Source organism: Anomalospiza imberbis, chromosome 9 (genome assembly GCF_031753505.1).
Source record: "Anomalospiza imberbis isolate Cuckoo-Finch-1a 21T00152 chromosome 9, ASM3175350v1, whole genome shotgun sequence".
In the NCBI taxonomy this organism is placed as follows: Eukaryota; Metazoa; Chordata; class Aves; order Passeriformes; family Viduidae; genus Anomalospiza; species Anomalospiza imberbis.
The window spans coordinates 19,526,062-19,543,180 of NC_089689.1; the positions used below are offsets into that span (position 1 = coordinate 19,526,062).

Here is a 17,119-nt window from a genome sequence, read left to right on the forward strand (position 1 = left end):
GAAATCATAAACAATAGGGCTGTAACCCAGAGAATGCAGCATGCCTTCAACCACAACTGAAAGCAAGAGGAGTGGAGCACGCTGAGCACCTGGCAAGGAAGTCCTTCATTAGCACCACTTGGAAAGTCTTATATGAGATCACTCACTCTTGGCTCTTAACAAAGAATATGAGGTGGTCCAGAGCAGAAAATGTACCCAAATCAAACACATGTGTTGGCATATACCTTTACCCTGCTGGTTTTAATAAAAAGGCAAAGAATTTGTGTTGCAGTTGAGACAGCCATGATATACAGAGTAACACCACACCACTTCAGAAGGCTGCAAGCATCTGCCCTCCTTGTTCTTTAGCCCAACCTTTTATACTCTTCATCTTACATGCTTTACACCTGTGTGCCCTCTGTTCCCCGTGGTGGTTGCTCAGTGCACCTGGGCACTCCATGGCTCATTGCTGTCAGTGCTGCTCACCTGCTTCTCACAGCTGGACCCACTGGGGATGGGGCTCAGCCGCAGCCCCACTCCCAATGACCACAAACTGTGTGCCTACAAATTTGTTCTTAAAACCATTCTAGAATTGTCCTGTATTTTGGGTATAACTGACTACTTGTGTTTGGTTGTATGGATTAGAACCATGATAAAAACCTGTACCTAGGTCTTGTCCTAAAAAACCCACGGTTGATTTGGCATGACTGTCCTTTTAAAGTTAATGGCACTGTTTATGCTCCTATGCAAATAAGAGCAAGAAATAAAGAATCATTTGCCGAGTCGCTCTTTGCATAAATGAAATGACCCTTTCTTTTTAAAAAAAGAGAAGGATAATTTGAAAGGAAGAAGCAGACTGAAGTAAACCATAAACAGACAATGTCTAGAATTTCTTCCTCATAATCAGTTTGTAATTGAAAGCTTTACAAACAGGACAGGCTGCCTTTATTTTGAAGAAAATGCCAACTTCTCTTTAGTACATGGCATATAATTCAGTGAAAGAAAATACCTTTGACAGTCTCAGATGCTTTCTTCTATCACTTCATCTCTTGTTGCATTTTACTTGCATTAAGTAACCACTTTCCGTCCGTTTGCTGAGGCCCTTTATTTCTCTTTTCATTGAGAGCTCAAATTCCCTGCCAGGAATGCAGCACACCACTCAGAAGTTATACACCAGTTGAAGTGTCCAGTGTTCAGTTCTAGCTGGGAAATTCCCACCATTCATTGAACTTATTAATGCACATATGTTGTATTAAAAAAAGTTACGATTTCTTCCAGGCTAACAAAACATATAGGATTCTAAAATCCTGAAACAGAAAGAAAGAATGCTGTAATTGCTTATGGCTTTAAAAAACAGCTAATCTGAAGCACTTGTAATTAAAAACACCTCTCACTGGCCAGGGCTTTTTAAGAAAAAAAAAGTAATTTTTTTCAATTACATTTTCTAGGAGGATATAGAGGACAAAATATAGTCACTCTAGTTGCAATTTGGTCTCCCTCAGACCTTCAAGACATCCATTCTACTGTGTCACGTTTCCGTTTTCTACTGTAACCACCATCACATGGATAATAAAACAATATCACTTGAAGTAATGGGGTAATTTTTTCAAGATGTTGCTTATTTGGACCAACAGACTGCAGTAAGGTCAGTTCCTCTATATGGTATGTGATGACTAATTCTGTGCAATAATTAAATGATTCACTGTGTCTCTCTTCCTGAAGCAGTTAAATAAATTTAAAAATTGAAAATAAATTGAAAACCCTACTCATTTTCATGAGTGTTCATTTGCCAAAATAAATCTTTCTATGCCATATATTATATTTCATATTACCGTATAATTTAGGACTATAAATCTGGCAAAGGGCATTGGCCATCTTTTGTAAGTGCAGCCAAATCCTCCTGCTGAGAAATGTTCTCTTACACCATCACACTCCGCAACAGCATCCACACATCCAACCTCACACCTACGCTCTTATCAGCTCTTTGCATTAATGTTGACCAGTGTCCATTTTGTTGGTAATACTATGAAAAACCAGTATAAATGCGTACAGGGCCATTAAAAAAAAAAAAAAAAACCTGCATGTAAGTCAGTTCAGCAAACAATTTCAAAATATAAAATGTAGCAATCTTAACAAGCAGCCCACTCCTGTAAAACTCTTGGCCTATTAAAGCTTCAGGACATCACTAAAAAATGCCTTCTTAAAGATCCCAGCAGAGGCTCCACACTCCCATTCAAAAGGTTTTTTTTTGTTTTGATTTGTGTTTTTTTCGGAATTTTTTGAAAGAAAATTACCAATAATCAAATGTAGCATATTCCAGTTCCAATCAGGAATACTGTTGGCACAGAATTGTTGAATCCAGTCTGGGAAGTTACTTTTCATTAAAATACTTGAAACTTTATTTACCATTGCCTTACTCACTCAGTTGGCATCTATTGCATAAACTGCTGCAAAAGCTAGAATAAAGCAGGACTCTCCTCAGCATCATCTTGGAAATTTCTATACTGCTTCATCAATTTACTATGAAGAGCTAGTCACGGACCTAAGAGTCAGCTAACATTCTAGAAACAGCTGGCAAAGCAGATTTCCTTCTGAAGACTATGTAAGGATGATGAAAAGAGAGAGAATGGTACATATCAAATCTTATGTCATGAATAAGCTACCAGATCCCAGATCTACAAACTGATCTTCCTGTAGGAGCAAGGACACACTGTATTCACTTGGTCTCTTCCACAGAAAGAGTATATAGGAAACAGAGTACATAACTGGTTTATAAGGATTCTTCACATTACACTGAAGTAAAAAAAAGGGGAAGAGATGAGAACAGTAGAGCAGTTTTGTGTGTTAGTTATGCTGCTGGACAGCTATGACTCATCCAGGACCCTCCAGGCTATTTACTGAGCAATCCATTAACTGCTGCTAGTTTTCTTCTTGAAAGTCACTTATTTTCTTATATAAATCAGGGAGGCAATTGTTCTTCGCTCTGGAAAGTCTAACACGCACACAAGAGCACAGCACTTGGCTCCGTTGGTGTTTTACTTGCGTGGCCCTCACGCTCTGACACTACTGTGACAGTAGAGCACTACCAACCCCACACAAGGAGCTCCCCGGGCTGTTTCCACCCTTGCACCCGCAGCGCTCCCGTCTCAGCCACCGCAGCGGGGCCTTTTCCACCCGAGGAGGGAGAATTCCTGCAAATGAGATCACGGCAGCACAGCCACAGAGCCATGCCAGGACTCCCGCGCTGCTGGGACATCTCCTGGGCTAGGCTGGATGTTTCACATTTCAGAACTGTGGGCACTCAACTCAGCTGGCCAGATGTTTCATGATTTCTTCTGGATAAGCTCTTCAGTCAAACCTAGACAGCCAAAAAGAAGAAACCTTTTCTTTCCTTTGTTCTTCCTTTTTTATTTTATAGTAAGTAAATTGTCCTTTAACTGTGTATCCTTTTCCTAACTGGCTTTCTACTTATGAAGGTAGTGCATGTAAACTGTGGGTGAAAGCACCCCAACTATTTTAACCAACTTGGTCCTCATATTCCTGCTCTGGAAATCTAAGTCAATCTTAGTCTTGTTGATTATCTCATTTCTACAATTCCTGTGCCCAGAGAGGTTTCAGCCATTTCATCCGGCATGCTTTCTTCTATTTATTTTGATTCAGCTGTCCAGTAAACTGTTCTGAAGCACTGGTGGCCCAGATGTGAAAGGTGTGGAGAGAGCAGTGTTATTGCAGTGCAGTGCTCACCTTGGCGAGCCTTTGCTGCCCCAGTGGCCCTGCAGCTGCAGGTTTTGTGCCTCCCTGAGCCCTAACCCTTTGAGCCAGCTGCTCACCCATCACAGGATGTGTTTGTCCAGTGTGTGCTGGACATTTCATCCAGAAAGATCCTGTGAGAGACAGTACTGAAAGCTTTACTTAACAACTGACACATAGCAATTTATCCAGCTGAGAATTCACACTGTTGGTTCGTTACTTTGCATTCAATCTTCAGAACATGTGTTTTTAACACCAATAGCAGAAGTTAGCTGAGAGCATTGGAAGGAAATCAGTAGATAAGAAAGAGGACGACACAGACACAAGCATTTTATGCTGGATATTACTGTAGTCTAGCTTTTCTTTACACCAGTTAGCTTTACTGGAAGGAACCCTGGACTTCATTCTGGTTAAACATCTGTTGTATCATAATTCTCTCCTTGTTAGGTGGCAACAGGAGGTGAGCTACACACAGAGGTTGCAAACTCTCAAAAGTTAAGAAATGCCAGATTCAAGGTTTCCTAATACAGCTTCTGTATTGTGATACATGCTGTAACTATGCAATTGCATTTTTTTCCCCAGACCTCATGCACATCACAGCATGGATAGTTCTTCTCTCAGAATTTCTTCAATATTATTTTTATACATATTTTTTCCAATATCTGACCTCATGACTTTACTCAATTACAATGCCTTCAAATATTACTGGACTCTAAAAAGAGATGCCATTTTTCAAAGACAGACACGTTAAGAAAGAGGAAATATGAAACAAGAGACAGACCTGCAAAGCAATTTCACTCATTTAAATAAATGGGAATTTAAGCAAGTAAAGTAGGCAACTCACAATTATAAAAAGAAAATATTTATTAAAAACTTCAGAGTATTTGGGGACTTAAAAATTTGAAGTTAAAGACTATGCTGTTACTTAAGGTGTTTTATTCTATCACATTTCTGGAAAATAAACCATGTTATCTTGTCTTTAAAGAGCTGCCTTCCCAGTGCAATTCAGTGCTCAGAAGTAACATCAATAATTCTGTCTCTGGCCTGCTTCCGAGCTCTGCTTCCTCTGTGTTTTGTGAGATAAGAAACAAGTCTGAAGCATCAGGCAGATTTAACAAGTGTTTTTCATGCAGCCCAAATAGCCCTGTGATAGAATAGAAACCACACTGCCTTTGAGTTGGGATTTTGAATTGTCTTTCTTTTCACCAGTGCTCAATGTAGCCATACCTTGAACAATGTTTTGTATCTTCAACGTGTAAATCACAGCCTTTCAAGAGACAGCCCAATTAGGCAGGAAGAGAGTCAATATTAGCATTTGTTGATCCAATGCTTCCAGCTGGTCAAACACCATAGGAAGTTGAGCCAGAGAGAGAGGATGAAGCAGGAAGGCATTTGTCTCCTGAAAATGCACATTAGACCCTGTCTCTATCCATCACTTTGAGATCCATCTTGCTTTCCACTTAAAAAAAGCTTAGCAGAAGCAATTAAATACTATTACATTGAACATTTATGGTGAAAAAATAACCCTTCAGAAAGTTATGCCACCTGCTAAGCTCTGATCTTTTTACTGGTCATGGAGGGCGAAGCCATGAAAGACGTTTGTCTTCTCTGGAAGGTAAACAAATAATTTGTCTTTCACAGTAGATGCTCCAGAGGTAAATATATCTGCAGTTTTGCTTTCAGTTCTAAAACCTTTGTATCGTATCAATAAATCAATGGAAAAGAATAAAGCAAGAAAACGTAACCTGGAAAATAACTTGGATGCATAGAATACAGCAATTTGTGGGTATGCTCTTCTTTTATAGGAATAAATCAGATGTAGTTCTGCTGTTGCAGTACTGCATGCATGGGAAAAATGAGAAGAAATCTTCTTGTAGTGAGTCAGCTCATCCACCATGTCCCTTTCTTTGCTCTTCAGGTAACTAAAGTATGTTTGCACACCTGACTCAATAGGAAGGTCTGACTTATTGACTTCATTGTTATCTGAATATATTGCACCATTAGAGGAGGAAACTAAGACAGTTATTAAAAGAAGAGCTATGATAAGGCCAAGGAAGTTTCAGTGATACAAACAGGGCCATTTTGTTTAGACCAGCAAAATTTGTATTTAAAGGATGTGACACTCAGTATCATTGCCAAATTGGAATGATTATGCCTGTGAATCACCCATTTCAAAACATAATTCTTACTTACCTTGAAACAGAAAGAATAGAAAATCTAAACAAATAAAGGCATGTGGTTTCCTGGTGTTTGTTCCATAACATGTAGTGCATTGGTAATCAAAGGCATGACAAATCACAGGAACACAGAATTTAACCCTGAGTTAAATTTCAAACAGGTGTGGAGGGTGCAGTCTGCCAGCTGTAACCACTTAGGAGAACAAACTTTCCTAATAAAAGGCCTCCAAAATCACAACCTGATGGAATTTTAACAATTCTATCTATTTATTTTGCGTGTTGTGGAGTTCTACATGGATTGCAAGTACATAGGCTGAACATGAGATAGTCACTGTGAGCAGATTAGAGCATCTGTTCACTTTGTACCAGGTATAGAAGGAAAAAAAACCCCAAAAACTACAACAACAACAGCAGGCTTCATAAGAAATTAGATAGCAAGAAAGAAATAGCTTAATTGCAGGAGAAATAAAGAGAACTCCCTCAGGGTGTGCAATGCCTGGCAGCAATGTCTTTCTGTATGCTGACACATGTCTAGGAAAATTAGGAAAATGCAAATGAGTAAGAATCATTAGTATTAAATATTAGTTCCTAAAGCAACATGGAATAATGCTGATCTTTCAGAATTGCATTAAACCATGCTTAGATTATCAAATCAAATGTATTTCAAGTAATTATATATATTTTAGACATTAATTAGCCCATTCCAAATGACATTTCTCCAATTAAATGGTCCTTAACATTTATTTCGTATAACCATCTCTCTTCCGAATTTGTCCTCTGTTTTGAGGAAGTATCCCTAGTATCACAGCTTTATTTTAGTATCGCTGTATTCCAATAGAGAAACCAATCAGAGAGGAGCACAGTGCATTAAGGAAGGGTGAAATACTGTGTACATCTGCATTCTGCCAGATAACCCACAGCAGCAACCTGTTCTTTCCCTATGATTCTGCAGTCAGGAAGAGCTCACAGACCAGCAATTAACTTTATTCACAAATCAGCTCTATGAAGCCTCCTTTATATTGCCTCAAATCAAAAGCACAACAGTCCCACTGCTGTAGATTTTTAAAATTCGAAAATAAAACTAGTAATTGCCTTTTTCATTATTGCCTCACGCTGGCTCAAGATACATGAGCAACATTAAACACATTAGCAGCTCTTAGACTGATTAACTAACTGAAGACAACAAAACCAAAGGAGTTATGGCCACCATTCCTTCTAGGACAAAAGCTAGAGTCTCAAAAGTGGACCTGAGAGCTCTCTGTTAAATTTATAGAGTTTGGATCTGCTAGAGAATTAATCCTTTCATACAATGTAAGTGCACAGACCAACCACTGAACAATTCTTTTGCACAATAGAAGGACAAGACTGGATCATTACAATCCTCCAGTGTGACCCTGGAATAAATTGTGCTATAAGACTTATGTATTTATCTTGTTTGAACTGGAGCATTTCCTTCCAAAAAGCATCCAGTTCAGATTTTAGAATGTCCAATAAGGGGAAATTTATTACAATCTTTATTAAATCATTCCACTGGCAAATCACTCACACTGTTTACGATGTGCCTCCTTGGAATCTAAACTGCCTAGTCTGAAATTTAATTGCATGGTTCCCATTTTACCTCTTTCAGCCAGGCAGGAGAGCTGCTGTTATCAAATCTATGCTGCACATAAGGGCAAGCTGCTCCTTTATCTTTTCTTTAATAAACTTTGCTGAGTCCTGCTGCAGAAAAAGGTTTCCAAATCTCAGAGTTCCTCTCTTACACATCCCTGACTAAAAAACTTCCAGATCTGAATGTGGTATTCTGGTAACCATTGTACCACGGGCAATTAATCAATTTCCTACTCCTTTGCTCAGGCAGGGAAAGAATCACCTTCATGATGTTGCACTGGGAGCTTCCTCACCCCCAGAGCCCTTTTCTGAGTCATTGCTTCCCAAAACAGCCTTCCCTCATAGAAAAACCCTTCCCTGATCAGTTTCCAGCAGCATGGGTTTAGCTCCAGCTGTACCAAATGATGCCAGCCACAGATTTACCTACAAAGTCACGAGCGGGACGGGACTGCTGAGGAACGTGTCTCCAGCTGTTTATTTTCCAGCATCAGTCTCATTACATGGTTATGACAATGGGAAGATACCAGCAGCTCACAACCCCAGCAGCAGACAAAGAACTTAATGTTACAACTTACTTTAAAAACTTTTTGACCGATCACACGAAGCAAAAGCATATTGACAGTAGTTCTGTCCAACCACTCTAAGCACGCGTACCTCTGGTTAAAACAATGCTCGCTTATTTTGAATACAATACCTGCTTGTAAGCCTTAAACCACAATGCACAGAGGTCCATTATTAAGCTTAGAACTTCCTAATATGTTGCTAGATATACTTTTGTGTAGCTTAGGGAGTTATTCTAGCCAAGCATTAATACACAGACCGCTGTTCTATTTGTCCTTACTTTCTACCTGTCATAGAACTTTTCTGCTGACAAATCTTATGGCTACTGCTCAGCTCTAACTGCAGTTCTGCTGTTTCTGAGGCCTGTCTTTTGCAGCTTTCCCAAAACCCTCAGATTTTAAGGATTCCCACCCCAAACACTGATTGATTGTGTCACCAGAGGCAAAACACAAGAATTTGGTGCCTGTGAAGGAGTAGCTGTGCAGCCCCACGTACATCAGCCCGGGCTGGGAGCACAGCTCATGCTGGGCTGGGGAGAAGCTGCTCAGGGAAGCAGGCAGGGACACAACCATGCCACCAGATACTCACATGGCTGCAGGAAACACAACTCCCACTCCCTCCCTCACGCTCTGGTGTAACCCCAGCAGAAGGGAAAGTTCAGAGGGCTCTCATGAGCACACAAGTGTAATTCAAACAATATTTAATACCATTCTGGTAACTTATACAATGCTTCCTAAGCAGAATTGATTGTCCTCGTATTGTTGTTCTGATATGAGGTGATTTGGAATCTGCTGCAAAGCATTTGCTACAGATAGAGCCAATAGAAATAGGTAACTCAAGCATGAGCTCAGCAAGCTTTTCCTCAATTACAATCTTAAAAATCTACCAGTTAATGAAAATGCATTTCTGCAAGTATGGGAAAAATGATGGGATGGGAGTGAGAAAAAAATTTGGAAAGAAAATGCAGCATCTGCAGTAAACACTGGTTGGCATTTTTGTTAATTACTTACTAAATCTCAATTTATTTCAGTTTCAAATGTATTCTGACTAATGAATCAGCACATAGTCCTGATATATTTATGAAATAGCCAAATTCAATTAATGGCCAGTATATTTGTCATTATAGGTAAAGCTGCACTGCATGTTAATGTATTTATATGTAGTTTGGTGTAATAACATTTCTTTAAAAAGAAGAGAAAAAAAGATTGAAAATAGTAAAACAAGATTTATTGCCGTTAAACATTTAGGAAGGATATATAAAATGGGCTTAAGAAGTAACTGGAAACTTCTGCAGAATAAAAATGTCTGGAACATGAAGAGACTCTCAGTCTCCACTACCATTTTAATTAGCTTTTATATATTCATTGTTTTGTAGATATCCACAACATGATTTTAAGACCTGACAAACACTGAGACCTAAGCCACTCTACATGAGTAATGGATATCATTCTGTGGAGAAATACTCCTCCAACAATCATTTTAATGGTCTTTAAATTCTATAAGTATTGCTCCTGAGAGAAAATATTTAAAATATTTTAAAATACTTCAAATCCTTAGTCTTTCAAATAATGTCCAGCTTTTACATATAGAGTCTTGGGCTAAAACATATCAGGGATATACATATCTGTGAGTATTCCCTCTGAGGACAGAGCAGGGGGTGATATCTATAGTAAACAGAACAGCTTGGCCTTGAAGTGATCACATAAAAATGTACATCAGGGCATTCATCCTCCCACAAAAGAGCTCCAGCTTGCCAGGAGCTGTGCAGCTGCTGAGCAGCCCTGCACCAGCCTGCTGCTCTCCAGGACACATCCCTCCATGGCAGAGAACCATTCTGCCCCTCCTGTTTTCCCCAGTGCCAGGAGGAACAGAGGGGAACATTCAAGACAAGCATCAGTCACTTTTCCCTGGTATAATAGCACGGGAAAAGATATAAACCCCATTGTGTCTGAGAGAGGTATTGACTAATGATGCAAACAGAGGGGATCTGAACTTCAGATCAACGTTGTTTAACCACACCAGAATTAAGAGCTTCCTCTAAGGATCACTTTGCTGTTTTCCTTCCTTTCCCTGTCCTTCCATTTACACTTGGATTGTGTGGGGTATACATCTTATCTTGTTTTACTGAGACATGGCCAAGAACAAAGGCATAGTATAACCACTATAGAGGTAGGCAAAAGCAGTCCATTCACAGGTTCTGTTAAAAGGAGCTGTAATTATTCTTCTGGGATACAGGAACACAGATACATAAATGTAAGCTACAAAAACAGCAGAAGTTCTATTACCTTTAAACCATGACACTTATATCAGCTTAACATGGGAAGATCAAACTGGGGAAGAATTTTCTCATAATAGAAATAGCTCCTTGAAAGTTCATGTTTAGGTCAAGAAATGGCACTTCTCTTGTTTGAGGTATTTTTCCAGCTTAAGAATATTTACCCATTGGAGCACTTTACCTGTCAGCATAATAGAGCCTGCATCTCCTGAAGCCCTCTATATTCCTATCCACACACTTGAGAGGTATGCTAAGATCTCAGACAGAAGTTATGAGATTGATATGGAAATTACCAGACCACTATGAAGGTGTTACGCAAGAAGTTAAAATTGCCCAGCTTTCAAAAGTGACTGACAGTCATTATATTGCTCTGACTGCACCTTTATTGCAATGAAGTGATTTGCTGTTCTCTGGCTGAGAACAGCGACTGTATAACAGACTCCTGCATAACAACTCCCTGTATAACAGAATATCTTCAGCCATCAAACTGAATCAAAGGGGTTAAGAAAAGGATCCATTTGGACAAGTCAGATTTTTCAGCTTAAAGAAAAGCTCCAACATTTATTAGACCAGATTTCTCAAAAGAATAAATCTAGTTTACCTATAGATATCTCAACTATTATCATTTCAGACAGGGTGCACTCCAATACTTAAGCAGGTTTCAGATATCTTTCCAAATAGGCATTGCCTCTTAAGAGTACAGGGATTTTCACTGACTGTACACAGTAGTTACATGCATGCATTTTAAATATTCTGCTGCCTTAACATTTATAATCCATTTATAATCTATTTTGCTTTCATATTTCTAGAAATATGTTAATAATTTGGCAGTAAAAATTCATGTTTTATCTGTGTATAGTAAAAGTTGCTTTGCCTCTGATTCCTTCTGCTTGCCTCTGTGAGATTGTTAATAGACTATCCACTCCCTCACTGCCTGTGTAGAATAATGAGTGCATAACAAGATTTCCTATAGAACAAGACCTTATAATGTAACCTCATGCTTTCAGGCTCACAACAGCCAAAACCACATTATTTGGAACTCTCATTATGAATAAAAATGAAAAAAATACTCCAAAAGATCTGTACAGATTAACCCAGTAGAGAAGACTTGAGACTTTTTTTCTTCAGAAAAACAGATGTCATTGGCTTCTCAGTTTCATGAGCCATGATGAAAATAGATTCAGGCAAAGAAGTAAAAAATTGTATTCTTGTGAGGATGAACTCCCAAATAATAAATAAATCCACAGATAAACTACAAGCAGGACTGATCTCAAGGAAAAGCAAGAAAGTGCAAATGAGGACACTGTGGAAAACACTGATGCTTCTTGCACTGAGCCTAGAGCTCAGGGGAAACATTCACACAGGGGTATACCTTATTTTAGCCATTTTGTACTTTTTCACTCAGGCTTGTTGAAGAAAGAAGAAAGGCATTTTTCTAACTTTTATATTTCCTTTTAAGAATACTTTTTTATTCCTTTGCTCTGCCTGGAAGCAAGACAGACATTCCACTGCAAATAAAAGGACATAAAAAATAAAAAAGAGAGGTGAGATCTCAGATCAAGGTTAAAATAAATGAGGAGTGTGGAGCCAGTGGAGAGACCAGCCAAGTGATAACTGCAGATCAGCTCTAATGAGCTGAGATTTTTTCCTGCAGGGTATGAGTTACTCTGTGAGTCAAAGGAGTATTTTTAAGTGACAAATAAAATGCCACAGAGGAATTAATTGTTGCATTGTTAACTACTGATTAGTCATACATATCACAATATGTGTCTGAGTGATGTCATCTTTTAAACTCCTATCCCATATGAACATAATGGGAAGATAATTGCAAGAAGCTGGTTGGAATTAATCCAAGGAAAGAAGCAGGAAGCAGAAACTGCTGAAAAGCTTGTTTTAATCTTGAAAAGAGAAGCGTCATTCCACATTTTCCTGGAGAAATCCTTCCCTGCTTCTCCACGGACTCTGACAAAGCAGAGCTCATGTCCTTGTCCCCACATGGTTGTAAGCAAACACAGACCTTTTTCTCATGTAAATCCTACTAAGAGTTGATCATACACATTATTTTGTCTATACTTAGCTAGTCCTTGCCTAGATAAGATAATTCTTTTCAGGATAGATGCTTGAGAGTATATTTAGGTACTTCCTCAGAGAGTGAAAACCTGATATGAAAATCCAGGATTATTAACTGCAGTCAATAAAGAATCCTTTTTCCAGAACAAAGGAAATACATTCCTGTTCATAAATTGGAGTGTGTAAATAGAAATATCTTTTTCTCCTTACTTAACCCTCTCAGCAATCATGACCCCCTTGTAAATCATTCACAGTGATGGGCTGTAGAAAAGAAACTTCTTAAATTCATGAAATCTGCACTGTCTGTCCATTTAAATGTATCACAGGACTTGTTTTCTATTTTCTACACTGACAGTATCAGGTATAAATAACTTCAGTTTGTTTTTAAGGCTTTTGAGCCAATTGCCCTGGATTCTAAAGAACTTTCTGTGAGGATTTTGAGGGTAATGTTTTGAGAACTGTTTATGATAGATGAGGATCCTTTGCAACAATTCAACACTCAAAAATTTCTCTTACTTGCCTCTGTTCCTGTGTAAATTAGCAAACACCAATTTGGTAAAGGGGAAAGCTCAGGAATCTTGGGTATGAGATCATGGGAGATAGAGTGGCATTGGGAAGAAAGATGGCGATCCTGCAAGTTTCACAGTCCAACTGGTTCAAGGTTATTCATGGTTTTATTCAGGTGTTCTTACTAATAGAAGATTAAAATCCTTCTGCAGTGAAACAATTCAATAAAAGGGGTTTAGTGCTATGAGTAAAATGACTGAATTATGCATGTAACTCTACTTGCCTCATACTAATCCTAGTGAGCTCATTACCTGTTTACTGGCTCTGGATAATGGAATGAAGATTTAGAGAACTTCTTAAACTCCTACTTGATCTAGAAATTAAGTAAGTAATATAACAGGTTGGTAATTTTGGTGGGTTTTTTTTAATCAGTCAACTTCTATGCTACGAAGTCAAGGTGACTTTTGCCATTGCACTTGTTATGGTGGAAATATTAATAGACACCAGGCAGTCTATTACTCCCACATAAGGAACAACATCTGTAAAAAGAGCATGATAAGACCATTCTTTTAGACTCATAGGCAGGAACATGAGGCCCCAGATACAAGACACGGCTGGAAAGAATAGAAGAATAAGCTGGAGGGCAAAGTCTGACATAAGCTGAGCTGGGTGGAAAAGTGACTCCCTTATTGTTCAGTGTTGTTTGGCAAAGCTAACACAGAGGCACAGAGAAGAATGTAAGCTGTAAGCAAACAAAACTGTCAAAGGCATCATTCTGACATGGAGTAAAGATGAATAAAATAAAGCAGTTTGGAAACAATGAGGGAAGCAAATGCCCCCAGTTCTCAAACCATCACAATAAACCAGGATTTTACAGACTTCACTCATGCCATCAAAATTTCTTTTACACATAATTCTGCAAAGCTGTAAATATGCATTTATGACCTTTTGCAAACATTAACCATGTTCTTACTAAACCAGCCACTGACTACAGACTTGTTCATCAAGGTATAAAGCTGATTTTTATGCATTGGAAATTGTCGTCATTAAGAAGTGTTGCAAAAGGCTGATTATCACACATTCCACTTGCAAGTAATAAAGCAGCATGCCAGCAATTCCACTCTCATATTTCCAAATGCCACATTAAAAAAAAGCATAATCATGGTTTGCCACAAATCTTGAAAAATATTCTTTTCCCTATAAATACTATTAAGACAAGCTATTTTCTTGCATATGTATTAATGAATTTAATTGAAAACCCAAGGCAGCTGTTACACTGCTATTCATTTTATTATAATCATAAAAATAATGGATGTTCAACACAGAGCTGAATACAGATTAATGCCAAAGCTATTTACTAATCCCTTTTCCCCTGATCATTCAAGAGACTAACCACAAATTTGAAAAGCCAGAAATACAGGAGGAAAACATTTTGTAGCGAGTTTAGCAGGGTACAAATCACAGGCATTTCTTTATTTACTAGGGACTAGAAATCTAGACAATGGAGAAAATAGTGTCCCAAGCAAAAGTCTGCAGCATAACCCACAGACACCATTTTGTCTGCACCATTTCTTCATTCAAGCACAGCTAGAAGATGAAAGAGCTTTTCTCTGCCCCCTCCTATGTCCTGGGCAACTCAGTGCCTACACCTAATTCCAGATGAAGACTAGAACTTCTCTCACCTGCTCCTGGGGATAGGATGAAACCTTGGCAGCTTCCTTCCCCACACTCAAAAGTTGTAGTGATAGCTTTAAACACAGTTCAAAGACAGAAAAATTAGTGTAACATACCAAATCCACACAAAAACCAGGATCCATCTTTTAACAACAAAAGAAAAGTCCAGTAGCTGTGGATGGAAATTATCCTTCTTGACTTCCAGCAGCAGTAGCAAGTTCTGCATTCCAGAGACATCTCCTCCCCTGATACAGCTTCCAAACATTTAGCACACAAAAGAAAAGCAAGAAAGGCCATTTCCCTCTGCACCTTTGGAGCAGCAACATCCAAAACCACCTACCCTGAAGAGAGACCTCAGGAGGGCTTTCGCATTGCGTTTCAGTCAAAAAGGCAAGTTCCTTCATTCCAGTTTTAAAAAATTCTCTACAATCCCACCTGCCTTTTCCAAATCTGTCCATGTTTAAATTCAAACTGTGAGAGTTCAAAACACCAGGCAATTAAATACAGATAAAACAATTCTTGGGACCAAAAGGAACCAACTGGGGGATCACACCTTGTTTGCTGGTGCTCCAGCAACCATTTCATACAGCCTCTCTTCATAAAGACTAAAGTTCTGCCTTAAAATCAGCCTGGTTTTTGTCCCCATACTCTTCCCTTGTACTGTTCCATTTGTGTTAGAAATCCTCCTTAGTGTTTCCAGACTGAAGGCAGCTTGTGGCCCCATCTGTACTCTTGGCAGTGCAGTTGGTTGGCTTGAAGAGCTCCTCTCTCCAAGATTCTTGCCACCCTAACCAACTTTTTCTAGCTGTACCAAAGAACACAGGATCTTCAGGCTGATGTTTAAAGATTCTCATAATCATTTTATTAAGCCTTTTTTCCAAATCTGTCCAATGTTTAAACAGGGGAAGACTGCACTGAGCACAGGGCTGAAAATAAAAATCTCACCACTGCAACATTACCTCCCAGTCTCTCCTGGTCTTCCTTCCTGTGATGCACACCAGACATTTTTTCCCAGATGCAGCCCTCTGGTGGCTTAGTCATTCAATGAATGACTAGTGCATCAAGGTATATTTTATGTAGCATCTCCAATTACAAACTTCCCTCAGTCCCTAAAATGTGAAGTTCATTTTAACTTTCATTTTAAACTTTTAATTTCATTTCATTTTAAACTATTAAAATACCATTAATCAAGTTTTAAAGGTAGTCTTGTTGGACAGTATTCCACTATTCTTTTTTTTTGTCATGTAATCTTTCCCAGTTTGTGTCCTCAGCAATCTCATTAACATAAGCCTATTTTTTGTGCCATGGTCTTCTTTTGCCTCTTTAAAAAAGAAATCATCCCCCAGGTCAATTCTTGAGAAAGTCTTCTGGTAAATTCACTAGCTCAATAGTTTGACAATTAGCATAGCTCAAGAAAAGAGCTGGTTCCCTTCACAGGCAATGTATTATCTGCCTTGGACCTTATGAGCCAAACCACCAATCTGAGCTGAGTTTCACGAACCTTTCCCTTGCAGCAATTCACTCTAACCAAGAACCCTGCCAAGAAAATTCCACATTCAGTTGGTACCACAGAGTTCTAAAAGACAAATATTGTTAAAGCTATATTCACTTATCCTTGATATTGAAAGGTATTAATTTGTTATTTACCAAAGGAGAAAGTAGTTCTAGCATATTTATCTAGAGCTTCACCTCAATTCACAATGCTCCTATTCCTGGAAAGGGGTCATACTTGTAATTCCCTTTCTTTTCTGGTTTGCTTTACAGATAATGAAAACATATCAACTGTGAAACAACATGCAGTTTTAGTTTGTTGATGTAGAAAGGACAAGGTTAACCTCCACTTCTGTAGTCCTGCAGTTAGGATTTTTTTCACTACCAAATTTGTTCATGCTAATGGCAAACATCCATTGGGCATTGCAGGTATTGTTACCAACAGAGCTGAGATTTATGTCATTCTTTGATTGGTTTCTGTATCTGCTGGTTAAAAATTTAACTTATTTAGAGATGCTTCAAAAAAGGCTTACTGGTTTCAAAACTTAAGCTCAGCAAGTAAAATTATCTATTAAAACACTCACTGGAAACAAAATCCACATTGTAAAAATAAGAATGTTTGGAAAGAATGTGTGAAGAGTTTTAAAGGAGATTTCACTACTATGATATCATAGAATGCCTGGAGAGTGTGACTTGCAATGGATTTACCATGCTTGTTTTCCCATTTCAAGCCAGAGAGGGCTTTTATAAATATAAAATACAAATTTGTGCCTTTACTGGAAGAGCTGTCAAGTGAAAAGATTACACAAATCGTTGTCAGGTCATCTGTGTTACAAGCACAGCTTGTAACTCTAAGTCTGTCATTAAAAGCTTTTTCCACTAAACTAAGTCTCCTCCCTCACTGTTCACCATTATTTCCCTGTTAAAAGCACAAAGTAGAGATTTGGGAAAACTTAAAAAACCAATCTTTTTAGTAAGCAGAAACTTGCATTATTAGATATTGTGGCACAATATGTTTCTCCAGCTA

The 17,119-nt window shown here is 38.5% G+C and overlaps 1 long non-coding RNA gene across 1 annotated transcript in view; it reads right to left on the minus strand.

Moving 5' to 3' along the window:
- LOC137479489 (uncharacterized) overlaps positions 1-6,234 on the minus strand; it is a 54,750-nt gene extending 48,516 nt beyond the window's left edge. Inside the window, exon 1 of the long non-coding RNA XR_011002285.1 lies at positions 5,923-6,234. This is a non-coding gene — a long non-coding RNA (uncharacterized lncRNA). The remainder of the gene's footprint in view (positions 1-5,922) is intronic.
- Positions 6,235-17,119: the final 10,885 nt, after the last annotated feature.